General features: G+C 45.0%; 1 long non-coding RNA gene across 1 annotated transcript in view; it reads left to right on the top strand.

Annotated features, from left to right (window-relative positions):
• The first annotated feature begins 14,101 nt into the window (after positions 1-14,101).
• The window catches only part of LOC135106756 (uncharacterized), a 38,198-nt gene continuing 37,132 nt past the window's right edge, over positions 14,102-15,167 (top strand). Inside the window, exon 1 of the long non-coding RNA XR_010271451.1 lies at positions 14,102-15,085. This is a non-coding gene — a long non-coding RNA (uncharacterized LOC135106756). The remainder of the gene's footprint in view (positions 15,086-15,167) is intronic.

Raw genomic sequence — 15,167 nt, 5'->3', positions numbered from 1 at the left:
ATTTGTTGATTCTTTATGATGTTAAATAATAAACTTTTTTTTTTTTTGGCTTTAGTGTGTTTTCTTTTTGCATATTATAGAAATTGGTTGGAAAACGAGACCAGCTTGGAGCAGTGCAAGAGCGATGAGAATGCCTGTTCTACGCCTCTCCCCATTCATGAATTGATGACTAGCCCATTCACATTACTATTTTCTTTATTGATTTACAGAAATATTGATTTACAGAAATATCGACAGGTCAAGATATAAAAAGTAAACGTAGAAAATTCCGCCTAAAATAAAGGGAACACAAAAAAAAAAAAAGCCAGAAAGAAAATTTTCATGGTTTTAGCAGACACTATTTTTCAACACCTCAGGAGTCACGACGCAGGCTGGAGCAGCGGACGGCCAATGACAGACTGCATGGAAGGGTGTACACCGACACCAGGTTAAAAGACGTAGAAAGCTATGATAGTAGAGGCAAGGAAACTATTAACTGTTTTATCTTATTTGTAGTAAATGTTTATGTCAAGCGAGTTGCATGTACGTAATTGCTATTCAATGATGTGTACTTAATATGCCTGTAATTTGAATCTTCACGTTGAGATGGACAAGATAATGGTGTGGCAGCATGGGGAGCGTGAAGTCTTCTTTCCTCCACACTTTAGATAAGAACATAAGAAAACAAGGAAAGCTGCAAGAAGCCGCCAGGTAGTGCCTACATGAAACATACCTCTACATATCATCCCCATCCATAAATTTGTCTAATCTTCTTTTAAAGTTCCCTAATGACTCAGCACAAACAACCTGACTGTTGAGTCTATTCATTCCATTCATCTACCACTCTATTTAAAAACCAATTCCTTCCTATCTCTTTTCAAAATCTAACTTTATCAAGCTTAAACCATTATTTCTTGTCCTATCCTGATTACTGACTGACCCTTTGTCCACAATGCTGCAGGCAAGGAAACGTGGCAATAGTGGAGAAACAGTTTGGAATTTTGTATTGATCGAAGGAAATTTCTGCATAACCTTTTAACTGACCTAGCTGCTAAAATTAAGAATAAGTTAAGGAACACTATATTTACTGAGAATGTAAAGGGAAAATAAATAATGTGGATGAAGTATGCATAATAAAGAGAATGGTAAGAATAAGAGATTAAAAGATTAAGAGAACGTCATGAAACATTACGGAAAATGTTTTAAGTGTAAATAAGTGAAAAAAAAATAAACATGGGCGGAGTATTCGCTGAATGTATGAATAAAACAAAGTGAAGGATTATTAAGCTAGGGATGATAAAAGAAGGCAGGACACATGGAGAACTATATGAAGAGGTGAGGGTCTGTTGGAGTCGCTTGAAGGGACGGGCAGATGACGGAGCGGTTGGAAAAGGCTGGGATGATAGTGATGATGGTCCAACTAATGACGATACACTCAAACAATGTATAGAATGACTAACAAATTACAAATGTTTTGGAAAAAATAAAATCGTTGTAGAAGAGAGAGAGAGAGAGAGAGAGAGAGAGAGAGAGAGAGAGAGAGAGAGAGAGAGAGAGAGAGAGAGAGAGGAGGAGGAGGATATAGGAGTAGACATCCAGACTAGAATAGTCAACGAGCATTTGCTACAAAGGGAAAGGATGGTCGTGCCCCTCCCCCCGCCCACCTCCACACGCCCACAGACACATAATGCTATCACAACAATGCCAGGCCACGCTCACCACCAAGTCTCATGCGTGGTAGTTTCTCCAAGAGACAGTTCACTGTCTGATGTAACAGCCATTATCAGGCGACAACTTTCCTAGGCGCCACAGCACTCTCTCTCTCTCTCTCTCTCTCTCTCTCTCTCTCTCTCTCTCTCTCTCTCTCTCTCTCTCTCTCTCTCTCTCTCTCTCTCTCACGCGAGGCGTCAAAACAACCCGCCCTCTACCATTACGTATCCAGCATGTTATTGTAGACCTCGTGGGAAGTCAACGTCCTTACGGCCACAGAGGAAAAGGAGGAGGAGGAGGAGGAGAATAATTATATACTGTGTGAAGTGAAGCACACAAGAAAATAAGTATTAAGAGATCTTTTCAGTTCTGTATCGAGTCTTCTGCTGACCTACTGCTGTGCTGACAAACTGGATGAAGGAGCAAAGGAGGGTAAAAGATCAAGGCTGTTGTCATCACACAACTTAGAGAGGATTGAAGAGTTCCCTGGTTTCTTTATTATCCTTTGTCTAGAGAAAATAAAGACTTCTCTTTCACCAAGGAAAAAAATAAAAAATGAAAATAAGGAAATATAAGAGACAGAAAGGAGGATACAGGCTTCTAATGTGAAGGGCTGTTTCAGACTACTTACTCTAACTTTTACATGCCAGATGAACAGCATGTACCAAATTGTTAGTTAATAAGTGCAGGTGTCCCAAAGTCACCCTCGACTCGCCTCCAGGTTGGGATGACCAAGATACCAGTGACAAGCGATGTCTCCTCATAGCGACGTCTCCCAGCCATGTCTCCTCCCAGATATGTCTCCTTCCAGCCATGTCTCCTTCTAGTCATGTCTCTTCCCAGTCATGTTTCCTTCCACCCATGTCTTCTTCCACCCATGTTTCCTCCCACCGGTATTAAGCGCTGTCTCTTCTAGCACACTTCAGACACGTAAAAGTGATGAACTGCTACGATCTTTTTTATACACGTAAAAGAAACGCAGTTTCAGTAACAAACTTAACTTGAGAACGGAGAAACCATATCTGTTATCTACATTAGGAAAGTGTAAGAAAAAAAAAAAAAGACGATTTACAGATAGTCAATCCTTTATTCCCTGGTCACGTAAAGTTTTGAGGACATTATAGTTGCAACACCATTCCTTTCGATAGTAACTGCCACATGAACATCAATGGCAGGTTACAGTATGGCTTTTGCTTCGAAATGCTCATAGTTGCAGTTTCTACCTAATGGAGTTTGCTCGGGAGATTGTTCCGCTAAAAGTACAGCCAATTCGGGAATATATTTCGTCCGTTTTCTGAGCTGTGCTGTTTTGTCGATTTCCTCTCGTGGTTCATTGCCGAGTGTAAGGCAACACAATTGTGGTCAGTGTGGAGAACTGGAAGACCTCAAGACCTGTGGCACTTCTCGTATATTATTATTCTAGTTGTCATAGTTATTGTTGTTGTTGTTGTTGTTGTTGTTGTTGTTGTTGTTGTTATTATTATTATTATTACTATTATTATTATTATTATTATTATTATTATTATTATTATTATTATTATTATTATTATTATTATTAACATTATCATCATCATCATCATCATCATCATCATAGCGTTAGTCGAAGTAACAGCAGTATTAGTTACAGTAATGCAATACTAATTATAACAGTAGTAGTAAAAGTGTGTATGTAGCTCTAGTAGTAGTAGTAGTAGAAGTAGTAGTAGTAGTAGTAGTAGCAGTAGTAGTAATAGTTGTAGTAGTAGTAGCAAAAATAAAAGGAAGAGGAGGAGGAGGAGGAGGAGGAGGAGGAGGAGGAGGAGGAGGAGGAGGGAGGTGAAGAAGTCGAAGAAAAGGATGAGAAGTTGGAGGAGGAGAAGGGAGAGGAGAAGGGCATGAAGGAAGAGAAGGAGAAGATCATGGCTGCCCGGGGTAATTGAGTAGAGTCACGCACAACCCACACCCCTAATGGCAGTCATTCGTCGGCGCTCCTCAACAAGGCGGTGCATTGGCAGCTGGGGAGGCGGCAGCAGGGGGCGGGGTGTTTAGTGGGGCCACTTCTTCCCCTTTTTCATGCTCCCTGACTAGCATGCGGGCTATGGCAGCCAGTCAGGGGCAACCATCCACTGGCAGAGGGGCAGAGTGTCTCGCCAGTACGAGCACCTGTTTTTATTTGTGGCGGTGTGTGGTTGGAGGTGGTGGTGGTGGTGGTGGCGGCGGCGGTGGTGTCCTGACGCATGATATTTCTGCCCCACAGAATGCCTTTCTTATTGATTTAAGGTAAATCCATATATTTTTTTGTTCTTATTAAACTATAGAAATAACATCCATTGGTAAGATGAACACAGCAGGTATAACACGACGTAGGAAATCGTATGAAGCTGACACGTGAGTAGTGAATAAGTCTGGAAGGCCAGCACCTATGAAAATAACGGTGGCAGATGCCTAAAGTTGCTGTACTGCGGCGAACTATGGGGGAGTCAAGCCCATCAGAAGCAATAAGCCGATAGAAAGGAAAAGGAAAAGCTTTTGATTTCATTGTGTTTCGAGGCGTTGTTTGAGTGGGAACCCTTGCCTCCACACACAGGAAGTGTGCTCCAGGCATGGGCGAGCGTGGCTTTGATAGAGAGCAACCTCGGGGTGACAGAGGCCGGAGGGATGAGTGAAATTGACAGAGATCACAGACGACGTTTAGCTTAATATAAAGTGACAGATGATTTAACAAGAGAAGAACTATGGAATTTTCATTATTATTTTTAATTAATTAATTATTTATTTATGTATTTTTGTGAAAAACAAATAAATTTATAAACGAATATGCTGGAAGGATCTGCTACAGAAGGGATGGCTGTCCGGAAGGCTGAGGCTCTTTGGCGTGGAGGAAAGGTGGAAGTTGACAGATTCACATTCAAGTAGGTCCATCACCATCATCATCATCATCATTAGCACCCATGATTCTATTATAGGAAAATGGCCGCCCCCATTCATTTGTGTTGGTTGTTTCTCTATTCCAGTCAAATCCGGAAAAAAAATTCATTTCATCCTTCCATCTATGCAATTATCTGTCTGCTCTCTGCCTTCCTCTGTCATTAAATGGTTGCCATTTCGTTGTTCTAAGCATCTATCTATTACATTATGTTCGGTGCGCGACACATTCTGCTCATGTAAACCTTTTCCTTCTCATAGCTAATAAAAAATAGAAATATTAAAATAAAATAGATAAATAAATAAATAAATAAATAAATAAATAAATAATTAAATAAATAAAATGTTGGCTTGCTCGCAAAGATGAAGACATTATTTCTCTAATTCATTGGGAACAAGTGGCCATGGGCTAGACAGAACGCACCGAATAGGCAGTAAAAGGAGTAGCACAAGAGTGACGCCACTAAGACTGCAGTGTGGCCTCAAGCACCTGACGAAGGTGACGAAGGTGAGGTGAGGTGAAGATTTTTTTCTTTTTTTTTTTTTTTTTTTTTTACAGATATGAAATCAGATTTGAGCCAATGTTGCAGAAGTTGGTATAGAGGAAGTTGGAGAAGTTATCAAGATACCTCTTAAAGTTCTTACCTTCAGGAAGGTACGATTTCGAGAAGTTTATGTTCCCTCCGTGGATGGCAGCGCCGAGGTGTAATTTTTGCAAATATTGTGTGTCTGTGTGTGCGTGCGTGTGTGTGTGTGTGTGTGTGTGTGTGTGTGTGTGTGTGTGTGTGTGTGTCTGTGTGTGTGTCTGAGTGTGTGTGTGTGTGTGTGTGTGTGTGTGTGTGTGTGTGTGTCTGTGTGTGTGTCTGAGTGTGTGTGTGTGTGTATGTGTGTGTGTGTGTGTATGTATGTGTGTGTGTGTGTGTGTGTGTGTGTGTGTGTGTGTGTGTGTGTGTGTGTGTGTGTGTGTGTGTGTGTGTGTGTGTGTGTGTGTGTGTGTGTGTGTGTGTGTGTGTGTGTGTGTGTGTGTGTGTGTGTGTGTGTGTGTGTGTGTGTGTGTGTGTGTGTGTGTGTGTGTGTGTGTGTGTGTGTGTGTGTGTGTGTGTGTGTGTGTGTGTGTGTGTGTGTGTGTGTGTGTGTGTGTGTGTGTGTGTGTGTGTGTGTGTGTGTGTGTGTGTGTGTGTGTGTGTGTGTGTGTGTGTGTGTGTGTGTGTGTGTGTGTGTGTGTGTGTGTGTGTGTGTGTGTGTGTGTGTGTCTGAGTGTGTGTGTGTGTGTGTGTGTGTGTGTGTGTGTGTGTGTGTGTGTGTGTGTGTGTGTGTGTGTGTGTGTGTGTGTATGTATGTGTGTGTGTGTGTGTGTGTGTGTGTGTGTGTGTGTGTGTGTGTGTGTGTGTGTGTGTGTGTGTGTGTGTGTGTGTCTGAGTGTGTGTGTGTGTGTGTATGTGTGTGTGTGTGTGTGTATGTATGTGTGTGTGTGTGTGTGTGTGTGTGTGTGTGTGTGTGTGTGTGTGTGTGTGTCTGAGTGTGTGTGTGTGTGTGTGTGTGTGTGTGTCTGAGTGTGTGTGTGTGTGTGTGTGTGTGTGTGTGTGTGTGTGTGTGTGTGTGTGTGTGTGTGTGTGTGTGTGTGTGTGTGTGTGTGTGTGTGTGTGTGTGTGTGTGTGTGTGTGTGTGTGTGTGTGTGTGTCTGAGTGTGTGTGTGTGTGTGTATGTGTGTGTGTGTAGGAATGTATTCAGTACATATGTATGTGCCTCAGCAATAACCTCTCTCTCTCTCTCTCTCTCTCTCTCTCTCTCTCTCTCTCTCTCTCTCTCTCTCTCTCTCTCTCTCTCTCTCTCTCTCTCTCTACACACACACACACACACACACACACACACACACACACACACACACACACACACACACACACATTTTAAAGATAGATAGATAGATAGGTAGATAGATAGATAGATTGATTGATAGATAGACAGATAAATAGATAGATAGATAGATCAATAAATAGATAGATAGATAGATAAATAGAGAAATAGATAGAAGGATAGATAAAGATAGATAAACAGACAGATATCTGTCTAGTGTACTGTTTTTTATGGGAGAGGGCCACTGGCCTAGGGCAACAAAAATTGTGAAGTAAAAAGGCTCTCTTAAATGCCAATTCCTAAAGCGATACCAAATATAATGATAAAATAACAAAGGATAAGTGTCGTGAAACCCCACTCATGAAAGACTTCAAGTCAAAGGAAGAAGGAAATACAGAAGCAGACAGGGAGCTCCAAAGTTTACTGGTTAACTCTTGCATTAGAGAAGTGGACAAAATAGGGCTGAAAGAAAGTAGAAAGTGTTGTGCAGCGAGGCTGCGAGAGGGAGAGGAGGGAGGGCATGCAGTTAGCAAGATCAGAAGAGCAGTTAGTGCGAAGTAGCAGTAGAAGATAGCAAGAGAAGCAATGTTGCGGCGATGAGAGAGAGGCTGAAGACCGTCAGTTAGTGGAGAGGAGTTGATAAGACGAAAAGCTTTTGATTCCACTATGTCTAAAATAGCGGTATAAGTGGACCCCCCCCCACAAGAAATGTGAAGCATATTCCATACATGGGCGGATAAGGCCCCTGTAAAGAATTAACAGCTGGGAGGGTGACAAAAAAAAAAAAAATGGCGGAGCCGACTCAGAACACCTAAATTCATATTTTGGCTTGAGACAAGATGTAAAGTTCCCAGATTAGATGTTCAGTGTAGGAGAGCTGGACAGTTGGGTGTTATTGCTGAGGACGGTTGTGTCGAGTTGATAGATGGAGGAACTGAGTTTTTGAGGCATTGAACTATAATAAGTTTGCTCTGCCCCAATCATAAATTTTAGAGAGATCAGGAGTCAGGCCTTCTGTGGCTTCCCAGGGTGAACTGTTTATTTTCTGAAGGGTTAGACGTCTACGAAAAAACGTGGAAAAAGTGCAGGGTGGTATCATCAGCGTAGGATAGGGCAAGAAGTTTGGTTTAGAAGATCACTGATGAATAATAGGAAGAGAGTGGGTGACAAGACAGAACCCTGAGGAACACCACTATTAATAGACTTAGGAGAGCAGTGACCGTCTACCACAACAGCAACAGAACAGTCAGATAGGAAACTTGAGATGAAGTTACAGAGCGAAGGATAGAAGCCGTAGAAGGGTAGTTTGGAAATCAAAGGTTTGTGCCAGACTCTATCAAAAGCTTTTAATATATTCAAGGCAATAGCAAAAGTTTCACCAAAATCCCTAAAAAATTACCAAGACTTAGTAAGGAGAACCAGAACATCACCAGTAGAGCGGCCTTGACGGAACACATACTGGCGATCGGATAGAAGGTTATGAAGTGATAGATGTTTAAGAATCTTCCTGTTGAGGATAAATAAAAAAATTTAAAAAAACTTTAGATAGGCAGGAAATTAAAGCAATAGGACAGTAGTTTGAGGAATTGGAACGGTCACTCTTGTGGCTATGTTTTGTAGGCATGAGGGCATGCCTAGAAAGGCGAGGCCGGCCGGGGTCGTCAAGTCCCAAGGGGAAAGGCGAATGGAATGTGGGCGGCGGGCGAAGCGTCCTGCCACACCCATTTCAGAAACAGGTTGAATGTAGGCAAACTTCCAACAAGAAGAAAAGGTAGATGTTGACAGACAGAGTTGGAAGAGTTTGACTAAGCAATTTGCAAGCATGGAAGGACAGTTTCGGAGAACAATAGGACGGGCTCCATCAGGTCCTTCGGAGGGTTAAGGCCAGCGAGGACATGGAAAACATCATTGCGAAGGATCTTAATAGGTAGCATGAAATAATCGGAGGATGAAGGAGATGGAGGAACAAGTCCTGAGTCATCCAAAGTGGAGTTTTTAGCAAAAATTTGAACGAAGAATTCAGCTTTAGAAATAGATGAGGTTTAGTAGAGTAATGGTGATGAGTTTCTACAGACTGAAAATTAGATATGTTGCAAAAGTTAATGAAGAAAAATTTGAGGGAAATGTCAAGACACTTAAGGTCGTTACCAGAAGAGCAGTCCGACCTGGAGATATTTGTAGGCCCCTTCCCAGACTGGGACTCCGAGGCCGGTGTAAGAGTCGCCATATTTAATTTAGAATTTTGAGTGAAGGGTGCGCTAACTAGGTGCCTGTAGTTTTGTGTGAAGGAAGAGAGTTGTCTGTAGAGAGCAGGTTGTGACTGCCCCATTGTGCTGTGAGACACAGAGGGAAACGTTCAGTGAGGTCACAGCTGAGTTACTGATATGTATACAGCACCCCCGATCCAATGCTTCAGACCTCACTGGGAGTTATTATCGTTTCGGCAGGTGTCTACTGCCTCCTCCAGCTACTTGTATGTTCATCATCCTATCTACCTAATTACCTTTCTATCTTTCTGTCTATCTATCCCTTGATGATAGCGTTGCTGGTGGTAGTGTACAAGTGGCGGTGACATGTAAGCAAGTTGTATCTAGGTTGTGGTGGTGGTGGTGATGGTGGTAGTGGTGAGTGGACCGTAGTGGTGATGGTGGTGGTGGTGGATGGGCCGTGGTGGTTATGGTGGTGGTGATAATGGTGGTAAAGGAACCGGTACGCAGGTATTGGTGATAGCGACAAGGCAAGTGTTGGTAGTGATGGTGATGGTTAGCGCATAAATACTGGCCGTGGTGATGATGGCAATGTGGCAAGGGTGTGTAGCGACAATGGTGGTGGCATTATCGTGACGGATGGCAGCGATGGTGGTGGTTAGCGGCAAAATGGTAGAGACAACGGTGGTAGTTATGTAAAATATAGGTGGACTGTGTATGGACACTGTGACACCAACCATCCCTGTACTGAGTGCGCCATTCAGAGGGAAGGGTGGAGAGAGGAATGCAGGTAGGAAGGGAGGAAGGGAGGGAGATAGAGAGGAGGGGGTGAGGGACGGAGGGAAAGCGAGGAGGAGAGTGTAAGGGAGAGAGAAAGAGAGAAAAATTAAGTCATGTCATTAGGAAAAACAAGCAGGTGAAAATACACACACACACATACACACACACACACACACACACACACACACACACACACACACACACACACACACACACACACACACACACACACACACACACACACACACACACACACACACACACACACACACACACACACACACACACACACACACACACAAAGTCAGGGGCCATAATCTCTCTCTAAGAGGGGCTTACGAGCATCAATCAGGATGAAGGTGGGAGTGTGATGGTTTTGTGGTGCCAGCAAAGTAAAAGTTTGACAGAAAAAATCGATGGGCTGAAAGAAATAATGATAGTCCTCTCTCTCTCTCTCTCTCTCTCTCTCTCTCTCTCTCTCTCTCTCTCTCTCTCTCTCTCTCTCTCTCTCTCTCTCTCTCTCTCTCATTGTTGCTGTTTTTTTCCGAGAATTTATGAGGTACGTACATCAAACAAGGCGTCTTACACATTATTCATCATTACTTAAGATGAACTGGAGCAAGGGGAAAATAGGCTCGACGTCTACACTTGTTCCTGCCCGGTGGTTCTGCAAACAGTAGTCATAGTAATAAACTCAATGACAAACCTTCATAGAGGAAAACAATTAGGTAAGTTTCCAGTCCCGTAAATTCCCTCTTCTCATTACGGTGCTGCATGGCCTCCACAGAACGAGTAGTGATATGTTACTTTCCTGCCATGAAGCACACTGATCTGTTTATGCCTGAGTGTGAGGGTTTATTGTTAGTGGCGGTGGCGGTAGTGGTGGTGGTGGTGTCACCTTTCAGCACAAAGAGAGTGACGGAGCAAGGTTCTATCAGTTCAAGGACAATTGTGTGTCTTGACGGCGTGACTTTGACTTTTGAGAGAGAGAGAGAGAGAGAGAGAGAGAGAGAGAGAGAGAGAGAGAGAGAGAGAGAGAGAGAGAGAGAGAGAGAGAGAGGTGGGGCTTGAGCGCCACACTTCAACACTTACAACCCAGCAATATCTGACAATTTCGAACAAATTTTTCGTTTCCTTTGCATTTTACTCTTCTAATATTTCTTCTTGCTCAAGACAGACAGGCACACACACACACACACACACACACACACACACACACACACACACACACAAAGAGAGAGAGAGAGAGAGAGAGAGAGAGAGAGAGAGAGAGAGAGAGAGAGAGAGAGAGAGAGAGAGCCAGTGTTGACAAAGGAACGAGAACAACAAAGAGTATGGAGGCTGCCCGCAATCCGACGTGTGGCCACCCAGCCCTTCCTGGGGTCATAACTGTCAATGCCTGGCCTGGGAAGTTAGAACATAACTCATTGTTTATAGCATCTTAACTTCCTTGCTCGGGGCCCATAGAAGAAGAGGTCTTTCATCCACTTGCAAATTTATGGCTGACGGATCAAGGGAGAAGGAGGAGGAGAGGGAGAAGGACAGGGAGAAGGGGGGAAAGAAGCTTGCTAGAATGCCTTAAGCTGCCTCCTAAGCCAGCCAAGTTCATGTTATTGCACTACAACTGCAGATTCTGTGTATCCTTGTGTTATCTGCGAGTGAATCAAAATGGACATTGTTATTGAGATGGCTCACCGAACTAAACTGAGTCTTAAACTCGATGAGGGATGTGATTTATACTACAATGTTACTAAATAAGTGTGGCTCATACCGCAAACCTCCCCACTGGTATGGCCTGTATTCTGAAACTCCTTGCTTTCTCACCACAACTATTTTCAAAGGCCACAGAGATGATTGGCCAGGTTCTTAAGAGAGTTTCTCCTGTTAATAATGTAGAAATCTTGTTAATCTATTACTAGAACCATACTAGCATCCTTAAAAATACATATAACTTCAAGTAAAGCTTTTGAAAGTAGTGGAAGTGCGGCGCAGAAATGTTTCAGAATACGATCCTACGCCTCTGAGGGAGTATGCAGGTGGGCCATCATGACCCCGTCGCCAGTGATCGCCTTGGCACGCTACAGTGAACATACGTAGCTGCCAGTCTGAGTGACGATCAGCTTGGGCAATCAAACACCATCTCCTGGGTAGCTTGAGGATATTATAATCGTATGGCAGCAGTGCAGTATATAGTTATGTATCAGTTAGTAATAATAGTAATAATGATAATAATAATAATTCTATTTTACTGGGAGTCACAGCCATGTCCATATACAAAAAAAAGAAAAAAAAAAACAGAGATCATAAATAAAAATCATGGTTACAGAAAAAAATAGAGCTGGTGGCTCTAAGGTCCGTATTCTGAAACGCTTGGCTCTCAGCATGACTGTTTTCAAAGACCAGAGATAATGAGTCAAGCGCTCAAGAATGTTTCTCCTGTTGATAGTGTAGAAATCTTGTTAATCTATCATTTAAACCATAAAAAAACACAATTACAACATCCATCTCACTTCAACTATAGCAACGCAGAAGTGTTTCAGAGTATGGTCGTAAGAATCCTCCCTAAACACAGACTTCTGAGTGGTGTAATGGCCGCCCGACCATCCTACTGGCGTCAACAGGCCGTAGATGCTCAGCAACGGGAAGTCTCTCTCTCTCTCTCTCTCTCTCTCTCTCTCTCTCTCTCTCTCTCTCTCTCTCTCTCTCTCTCTCTCATAATCACGTTAGGCGAGAAGAAGGTGGTGATGAGATGTAGTAAGGAGAAAATCCCTCCCTCTTCCTTCCCTCACACTTTCTCATCAACACCAGATAAAAAAGAAAGAAAGAAAGAATGGGGCAAAGCGAGTGAGAAAAGAAGGAAAGCAAGGACGTGGAGATGAGTGGCGGAGGATGCAGAGATGAGGGAGTGGGAGGGAGTGACGGGGGGATGACTGCCGCTATTGCTACGGTGCCAAAGAAGACATCGGGAAAAGGAAAACAAAGTGACTGAGTGAGTGACTGAGTGAGTGAGAGGGACGGAGTGTAGACAAGGCATGGATGGAAGCATAAGCCCATGCAGTGAGGAGAGAAAGGAGGGTGAAATAAGCGGGAGGAGGGGGATAGGAGTGGGGTTATCACGCGGAACAATCGATAAGGTTGGCGTACGGACGGACCACGGACGGCGCCACACATCCCTCCCTACATCCAGCCCTCCCTCCTCACCCTCCTCGCCTGCCTTCCTTTCCCTTCCCCGCCCACGCCAGCCATGCCGACGCCTCGCCTCCTCACCGCCACAGCTGCAGATCGTGGTGGTGGTGGTGGTCACAGTGAGGTCCTGGCTGAGTCATAGGTTACCACGCCCCTGTGCAGGACTGGATCAAGAGGGGAGAGTGGAGAGTTACGTCAATGTGCTCTTCTTCCATGATGGTGAGAGAGAGAGAGAGAGAGAGAGAGAGAGAGAGAGAGAGAGAGAGAGAGAGAGAGAGAGAGAGATGCAGATAGTAGTATTGGAATTATTTGTATTATTTTCACCGATATTATTATTATTATTATTATTATTATTATTATTATTATTATTATTATTATTACTATTATTATTATTATTATTGTCATTATCATCATCATCATCAATCATCATTAAATGGTGGTGGATTGATAACGATTTTTTTTTTCCGGTGAAAGTGGTGGATGTGGTGGTGGTGGTAAATGTATGGCTGTGTGTGGTGAATAACGAGGAAGGGTTCAAATAGTGATAGTATATGCAGTAGAGATAACCTAACATAACTTAACCTAACATGGCACCTTAGAAACGCAGGGAGTGGCAGTGCGGAGTCCTTGGTGTGGTAGGACTGATGCGGTCAAGTGTTGTGGATACTGCTTGCCGCTCACTAGCAGACGAGTGGCCGCTGTCGGTTAGATCTGGCGAACGTTATGACGTGTGATAGTGTTATGGTGTGTGTTGGCTGTGTGCGTTATGTACTCTGGGACTCGGGACTGACTGTGGCACTGGAAGTCATCACACTCAGTGGAACAAGAAAAGGAATAAAGCTGTTCTCTTGGGCCTTTGTGTCATCTGAGAGGAGGGGGAGGTTATGGGAGATGCCAGGGAGAATGAGAGGAGTGTGTGGTGATGGCGCATGGCTGGAGGAACAGAAGAAGGAGTGAGCGGCGGGTGGTAAAGGGCAAGGCTGAGGCCTGGGAAGACCGTGTAAGAAGGGTGTGTGTTTTGAAGAAATACAGCTAGTGTTGGGGGGGCAGGGGGGAATGGAGGTGCAATGAAGAGCAGCGTTGGTACAGTGTTGTGGAGGAACACATCCTGCGACAGAGTGTGGTGCAGGGCATGGCCGGCTGGGGCCATGTGATGAAGGGCAGAGCAAAACAAAGAGGGGATGGTGAAGGAAGTGACGAAGAACATACCGAACAGACGCGCAGTGATGAAGGGTGTGTTGCAGTGGTATAGGTGTGGACAAGGTGTGGCTGAGTCTGGGCAAGGCCAAGTTGGCCTTGCATCTGGGCGTGCATACCATCGCCAGCAGGGGCCGCTTGTTAGCGGTGTTTGTGAGCAGTGTCAAAATAGTGAAGCGCCAGGGCTTCGAAATTCACTTTTTACTTTCATTTAACATGAATGAGTCATGAGAGCAGCCTCATATTAGTATGCAGTGGGAGTAGGCGTGCTTGCGTGTTAAGCGTGGGGTGGGGTCAGCAGAAGCGGGGAGGGGAGAGACAGAGTGGGGCGGGGCGGAGAGAGAGAGAGAGAGAGAGAGAGAGAGAGAGAGAGAGAGAGAGAGAGAGAGAGAGAGAGAGAGGCACGGCGGAATAGGGACTTAACAGGAAGGGAGCTCGAGTGGGGGAGGCAGGGAGTAAGAGGGAGGGAGGGAGCTATACGCAAGTTAAGCGTCTGCGCGGAGATGTGTGTGTGGTGTCGTGGTGTGGGCTGGCGTTCACAGTGCTGGCACAAGTTGTAAACACACGGTGTGGAGCGGGCGGACAGAAGCACAGCTACCCGCGCTGTGCGACCGCGACCGCAGCCGTGCAGCGTCTTCCCTTTTCGTCTTCTTAAGAGTCACCCTCTCGGCTAGAGCGTCCCCTCTCCCCCCTCTCCCTCAGGCCAGCCTCGCGTCCCAGCAGTGGGCCAGTGTAGCGCCAGTCGGGAGACGCTGCTACGGGAAGTGTGGTGTACGGCACGGCGGCTGTGTGGCGCGTGGGTCAGGTGTGAGGGCTGCTCTCCCTGCCGCTCCCATTGATCTGACCGGACTATTGCCTGTTGCTCCGCGCCAACGGGCCAGACACGCTCGTTGTTTCAACAAGTTGACGCATAAAACTAGATACTGTCCATAATGACGCAAGGGCCCAAGGTCTGGGCGTCCGGCGCACGGGGCAGTCTCGGCACCTGAGCAGAGGCGTGGTGCGTGCGTGGCCTGTACCTGCCGTGAAGGACGGCCGTGTGTGGCGAGGCAGTAACGGGAGAATAATGCCAAAGTGAGTGTTGCTGATCCGCTCCACGAGGTGCACGTTTCTACACAACACAGTGACGTTCTGTTCATATAGTACTCACAGAAAAGAGTACGCGTGTAAGTGTTTGCTTTTTAGTGATCAGCTTCGAGTGGAGACAGAGCGAGAGGAAAGTCACGTATATCCAAGCATCCCTTTCCGTCCACAAGGCGAGGAGGCAGGTAAGGCTGTGGCGAGGAAGGCGGAGTGGTTGGGGCTATTATAAAAGTTGTCCTTGACTACATCCGGGAGGAAAGACAGTAG

The sequence above is a fragment of the Scylla paramamosain genome, chromosome 14, assembly GCF_035594125.1.
Source record: "Scylla paramamosain isolate STU-SP2022 chromosome 14, ASM3559412v1, whole genome shotgun sequence".
NCBI classification, from domain to species: Eukaryota; Metazoa; Arthropoda; class Malacostraca; order Decapoda; family Portunidae; genus Scylla; species Scylla paramamosain.
This window is presented reverse-complemented; position numbering and strand designations above follow the sequence as displayed.